The sequence below is a fragment of the Heptranchias perlo genome, chromosome 16 (genome assembly GCF_035084215.1).
Source record: "Heptranchias perlo isolate sHepPer1 chromosome 16, sHepPer1.hap1, whole genome shotgun sequence".
Classification (NCBI taxonomy): Eukaryota; Metazoa; Chordata; class Chondrichthyes; order Hexanchiformes; family Hexanchidae; genus Heptranchias; species Heptranchias perlo.
This window is the reverse complement of record NC_090340.1, coordinates 2,769,450-2,776,629: the sequence shown is the minus strand read 5'-3', so window position 1 is coordinate 2,776,629 and position 7,180 is coordinate 2,769,450.

Sequence of the window (7,180 nt, the reverse complement as noted above, 5' to 3'; positions counted from 1 at the left end):
TTCAGTGAAGAAGAATTTTTTGCTCATATCGGTCCTAAATGGCAGACCCCTTATCTTGAGATTATGACCACTATTTCTAGTCCGTCCAGCCAGGGGAAACAGCTTCACAACATTTACCCTCTTCAGCCCTTTAAGAATTTTATATGTTTCAGGAGATCACCTCTCACTTCTAAACACCAGAGAATATAAGCGCATTCTACTCAATCTCAACTCATAGGACAACCCTCTCATCCCTGGAATCAATCTAGTGAACCTTTGTTGCACCCCATCTAAGGCAAGTATATCATTCCTTAAGTAAGGAGACCAAAACTGTACACAGTACTCCGGGTGTGTTCTCACAAGAGCCCTATTTAATTGCAGCAAGATCTCCTTACTCGTATACTCCAATCACCTTGCACTAAAGACTGATATACAATTTTCCTTCCTAATTGCTTGCTATACCTGCACGCTAACTTTTTGTGATTCATGTACAAGAACTCCAAAATCCCGTTGACTACCAACATTTCTTAGTCTCTCACCCTTTTAAAAATATTCTGCTTTTCTATTCTTCCTACCAAAGTGGATAATTTCACATTTCCCCACATTATACTCCATTTGCCACCTTCTCACCCACCCACTTAATCTTTCTATATCCCTTTGCAACTTCTTTTGTCCACCTCACAGCTTACTTTCCCACCTTTGTATCATCAGCAAATTTGGATGCATTACGCTTGGTCCCTCTTCTAAGTCATTAATATAAATTGTAAACAGTTGAGGCCCAAGCACTGCTCCTTGCAGCACCCCACTAGTTACAACCTGCCGAGCTGAAAATAACCAATTTATTCCTACTTTCTGTTTCCTCTCCATTAACCAATCCTCAATCCATGCTAATATAATGCCCCAATCCCATGAGCCCTAATGTTGTATAACAATTCCTTATGTGGTACCTTATCGAATATTTTGAAAACCCAAAAATACTACATCCACTGGTATACCCTTGTCTACCCTGTTAGTTACATCCCTTAAATACTCTAATAAATTTGTCATACACGATTTCCTTTTCAAAAAACCGTGTTGACATTGTCTAATCATATTCTGATTTTGTATGTGCCCTCTTACTATGTCCTTAATAACAGATTCCAGCATTTTCACTACCGCGGATGCCAGGCTAACTGGCCTGTAGTTCCCTGTTTTCTCTCTCCCACCTTTCTTGGATAGCAGGATTACGTGTGCCACCTTCCAATCCACGAGGGCCGTTCTAGAATCAAGGGAATTCGGGAAGATCAAAACCAATGCATCCACTATTACTTGGTGGATAGAGTCACCTCTTCTAAAACCTTAGGATGTAGGCCATCAGATCCAGGGGATTTGTCGGCTTTTAGACCAATTAATTTCTCCAGTACTTTTTTACTAATTTTATTTTCTTTGAGTTCCTCACTCCCATTAGACCCTTGGTTGCCAAGCATTTTTTGTTTAGTTGTTTGTGTTTTCTGCTGTTAAGACAGATATAATATATTTGTTTAATGTCTCTGCCATTTCCTTCTTCCCCATTATAAATTCTCCCGCCTCTGCCTCTATGGGACCACGTTTACTTTCGCTAATCCCCTTCTTTTTACAGACTTGTAGAAGTTCTTTCAATCTGTTTTCATATTTCTTGCCAGTTTACTCTCATATTCAATTTTCTCTCATATTCAATTTACTCTCATTTTCAATTTTATCCCTCTTTATCAATTTCTTGGTCACCCTTGGTTGATTTCTAAATCCCTCCCAATCCTCAGGCCTACTATTCTTTTTAGCAACGTTATAAGCTTCTTCTTTTACTGTTGTTAACTTCTTTAGTTAAACATGGTTGGATCATTTTTCCCGTGGAGTTTTTATTTCTCAAGCGAATGTATATTCGTTGATAATTATGAATTATATCTTTAAATGTTCGCGATTGCTTATCCACCGTTATATCCTTTAATCTAATTTCCCGATATATCTTAGCCAACACGCCCCTCACACCTACCCTGAGGGGTTATCTGGTAGAGGTATTTAAGATTATGAAAGCGTTTGACGGGGTAAACATACAGAAGATGTTTCCACTTGCGGGGAGACCAGAACCAGGGGCCATCAATATGATAGTCACCAACTAATCCAATAGGGCATTCACGAGAAACCTCTTCACCCAGAGAGTGGTAGGAATGTGGAACTCGCTACCACAAGGAGTGGTTGAGGTAATTAGCATAGATGCATTTAAGAGGAAGACTAGATAAACATATGAGGGAGAAGGGAATGGAAGAATATATTGCTAGAATTAGGTGAAGAATGGCGGGAAAAAAGCTCACATGGAGCATAAACACGAGCATAGACCTGTTGGGCCGAATGGCTAGTTTCTGTGCTGTACATTCGTTGTAATTCTTTGTTCTTCATTTGATTCCCTGGTCCTACTTCATCTCCGTCTTTGAGTGATCGGGGTCGACCTTACAGAGAAAGAGAAGTATTATTGTAGATATAGAGAGAAAAATACATAAATATACATATATAAATAGATATATATATCAATAGATATAAATATAGTAAATATAGACATACATGTAGGCATGTGGCATTGTGGATGAATTGAAATCCGAAAGTAGGATTCTAAGTGTAGTCCAGAAGTTCACTTTGAAGCTTTAATGTAACCTCCTGAATTCCATGTTCTGATTATTGATTCCAGAATTATGTTCGCTGTTTATTTGTTTAGATATTGAAAGTGACCTGACTACTGAAAATTGCCCTGAAGCCCTATTTAAGTCCCCCTGTGCTAATTAAATAATATTCTTTGTATAATAATTAAACACATTTTCCACTGCAGTATAAAGCTCAATTTCATGAACGATCTAAATAGTTTTGCTAGTTTTTGCTGCAACGAAATTTCAACCAGACTATTCATATCAAATGGCTATAGGAATGAACTTTGATCCCTTATTTTTGTTTATTTTTATAACGTAGAAATTTCCGTCACTTCGGCGGGATATCCATGGAACTGCCAGAGAACGGAATTAAAATTTTCAGCTTATTACACGCTTTCTCCTGGACTTCTGGGGCTCGATTTTACGGTCGGGTTACCTGCGGGTTTCCAGCGGGGGGGGGGGGGGGGGCCCGAAAATCCCGATCTCCGGTCACGTGACCGGATTCGGACGAAATCCCGGCCACTTCCGGGTACCGCGCTGACGTGCGGGCCTGCGCGCGCAAGCCCCGCTGGTGGGAATCCCGCAGGCAATTAAAGCCAGCGGGGTTCCACTTGAGAGCACTTAACTTGCTCGTTGTGGTCAGTTAATGAGCTGAAGCAGCTGTCAAAAGAGGAAGTGTGGGATTTTAGGTTCAACGCAGTCAGTCTCCCACACTGGGGGAAACAGTACCTTTCAAACCAGACGTGTTGCAGCCAGCAGCCTGTGGCAGGTGCCAAGGTGCGCTCCACGGGGGAGAGCCCTCACCCACGCAGGAGGCCACCGCGTCACATAGGGCAACCCCTGCCCTCCACCAACCCCCGCCAAGCCAGAGGACAGACCGACACGAAACCGCATCCCCAGTCCGAGGACCCACCCACCTAACCTGCACAACCCCTCACACCAACACCTGCCAGATGGGTGGTGCGTTGACATCGTTGGAGGACGAACAGGATGACCAGCCCCAGCAGCCTCGCAGTCCACGCCGTCCGCCTCGGAGAGGTGGGGCCCCCCAACACGGTGCTGCGGCACACCCACCTGCACAGCAGGAGGGAGGGCAACCGCAGAGAGAGATGCGTCGCAGGAGGCACTACCCTCCGCACAGGGTGTACAGAGCGAGGCTCAGCTTCATGGACCTCTCCGAGGAGCAGTGCATACGGAGGCTCAGAGTCAATCGCCAGGTAGTCGCCGACATCTGCAGCCTCCTTAACGACGAGCTGCTCCGTGATGGACCAAGCAGCATCTTCTTACCTGTCGCCGTCAAAGTCACCACTGCCCTCAACTTCTTCGCATCCGGTTCCTTCCAGGGTGCCACCGGGGACATCACCGGGGTCTGTCAGTCCTCTGCACACAAGTGCATAAGGCAGGTCACCGATGGGTTGTTCCGCAGGGCCTCCCACTACATCAACTTCGCCATGGACGAGCGCAGCCAGATGGAGAGGGCGGTTGGATTCCATGCCATGGCCGGCTTCCCACGGGTGCAGGGTGTAATCGACTGCACCCACATCGCAATACGGGCACCTCCGCATGAGCCAGGGCTGTTCATCAACAGGAAGGGGTATCACTCCATGAACGCCCAGCTCATCTGTGACCACCGCCAGAGATTCCTACACGTGTGCGCCAGATACCCCGGCAGCTGCCACGATGCCTTCATCCTCAGGGAGTCCGCCGTCCCGCCCATCCTGCAGGCACCCAACGCCGGCAACGGCTGGCTCCTCGGCGACAAGGGGTATCCCCTCCACACGTGGCTCATGACACCTCTGAGGAACCCCATCACCGAGCCGGAGCGTCGGTACAATGACAGCCACACTGCTACCAGGTCTACAATTGAGCAGACCATAGGGCTTCTCAAGATGCGCTTCAGGTGCCTTGATCGTTCTGGGGGAGCGCTCCAATACACACCATTCAGAGTGGGACGAATCATAGTTGTCTGCTGTGCCCTGCACAACATGGCCCAACAGAGAGGGGTGCCGCTGGAGGAGGCCCCATCCTCACCCGCCACCCACATTGAGGAAGGCGAGGGCGAGGAGGAGGAGGAGGAGGAGGAGGCGGAGGAGGAGGAGGCGGTGGAGGAGGACGCGCCAGAGGATGTTGGACGACCCATGCGCCGAGCCGCGACTCACCGGGATGGTCGCCAGGCCAGGGACGCACTCATACGTCAACGGTTCTCCGAGAGTCAGACACTGCGAGGCGCTCGCATCTCCTCACCTGCACATGCGAGCGGCCATACCAGCCCCCTCCACTGAAGAGTGCTGCCAGTAATCCTGCACCCACAGCAGTGTGCCCAATGGGTGGCAGCAGGTGTTCGCCGTCATGATGGCCTCCACGGAACGCAACTATTGCACAAGCCGCGGAAGAATGGACGAGAGGTGGCAGGAGTGGTGAGAAGAGACTATTTAATATCTGGAATGTGACATCATTTAAGAAACAAAGTACAAAATAATAAACACCCTGGTGTATTCCCTTTGTGATTATAAGGCCTTTGCAATTCTTCTCCGGGAACCCCTACGTGGTGCTACCCCTGTGGCTCCAGCAGAGGTAGTGGCAGGTTGCTCGTCTTCTTGCCTTGACCGGGTAGATGCTTTTGGCGGACGGCCCCTGGGTTTCGGTGCCCGTGAGGGCACCTCCACAGACTGCTCCTCCTGCACCGGGGCAGGGGCAGACTCGGCCACCTGGAGAGGAGGCACCATTGCGGGTACTGGTTGAGAGGTGGGCGACGGGTGGGACGTGGGGGCTTCCATGTCCCCGGTCACCATCATCCCTCTCTTGGCCTCGGCCCACATCACCCCTTCCACCCTGCTGGACGGCAGTTTGCATGGCATGTGTGAGGCCTTGCAAGGCCACCCCTAGTGTATCCCTCAGCCTGTTGGTGGCGTCGGAATGTTGCTCACCCTGAATCCGTACAGACGTTGTCAGGGCCTGCAAGGACTCGAAGTGGAGCTGTGCGTGACGCTCGAGGGAGGCCAGCCTGTCCTCCACCGCAGACAGTCCCGCACCTACCCGCGACACTGTGTCGCCGGTACCCTCCTGTGCCTGCGCCACCAATGCCCACATGCAGGAGGTGGACTCCTCCATCGCCTGCGCTATTGTGGACAATGCGCGCGGCACCTCTGCCAGTACCTCAGCAATTAGCTGGTGGCCCTCGACGACTCTCCTTTTCACTGGTGGCCCCCTGGGTTCAGCATCTGGGTCCGGCTGAGCAGAGCCTGGAGATGAGTGCTCCCTCCATCGCGGACCCTCCGCGGCTGCCCCTGCCACCAGGGTCTGCTCATGCTCACTCGTGCGCAGTGACTCACCAAGTGCTACCCCAACTAGATGGCGAGGGGGACCCACCGAGGTGCGTGTCTCTGCGCTGGTGGATGGTTGGCTCTGATGTGACAATGCACCCTCAGAGACCGCCATGTCCTCTGAGGAATCGCCCTCCACGCTCGCTTGACCCAAAGACGGACCTGCAAGAGAACAGAGGGCACTTTGAAGCATGTGGACCAACTTGACAGTGCGCCTGATGGCAGGTGACCGGCCGTTTCGGCAGCGACACACTCGCCATCGGCCACCGACAGGCAATGTTGCGTGCGGGCGAGGTCGAGCGCCTCCACCTCTGCGTCGGTCAGCTCCACCACTTGCGGCGGCCCACCTCCGGTGCGTGCCCTTTCCCTATTTTTCTTGCTTCTCTTCTCCTGTGAAGGCAAAACACAGATGTGTGAGTGGGTGCGTCTTGCATCGTGAGACGCATCGAGCATCGGTGTGGTTGGGTTGAGCGTGGCGCGGAACTGATGGGGGGAAGCGTGGGCCACATGGCCATCCCATTGCATGGGGATTGGGGTGTGTGGTAGTGTTCGGGTGGGGTCAGGGACGGTGGGTACTTGCGTGCACGGCGAGGATGGTGAATGAGTGGCTGTGAGGATTGCTGATGGAGCGCAGTGGTTGCTGTGCAGGAGGGGGTTGTGATCTGCTTGGCGTGATGGTGGGGACGGGATGTGGGAGGGTGCGTTGGTGTACTCACCTTGCCAGACCTAGTCAGGTCATTGAAGCGCTTGCGGCACTGCTCCCAAGTCCTTGGGGTGTTGCCCCTGCTGCTCACCTCCGCCGCCACCTCTGCCCATGCCTTCCTGGTTGCGGCGGCAGGGAACTTGCGCCCATCTTCTGGGAAGAGTGTTTCCCTCCTCCTCCTCACGCCCTCCAGCATCAGCTGCAGTGCCAGATCTGAAAAACGGGGCGCAGCCTTTCCCCTTTGTTGAGCCATTCTCCCAGACCTCTTGCTTGCAGCAGGAGGGGCTTTGGGAGACTGCCCCTTTAACTGGAGCTCCTACATCGCGTCGACGGTACTGCGCATGCGCAGCCGGCCGGCTCGCAGCTGGGGAGCGCAGAACCCGGAAGCAGGGCTTAATGGGTCCAATTATCCCGCGATCGCGTGGGCAACCCACTAATTTCGCCGTTCGCGTTTTCGACGCTCCCGGAGGACCACCCGCTGGGAACCCGCAGGCCTGCTAAATTCGAGCCCCTGGTGTTCA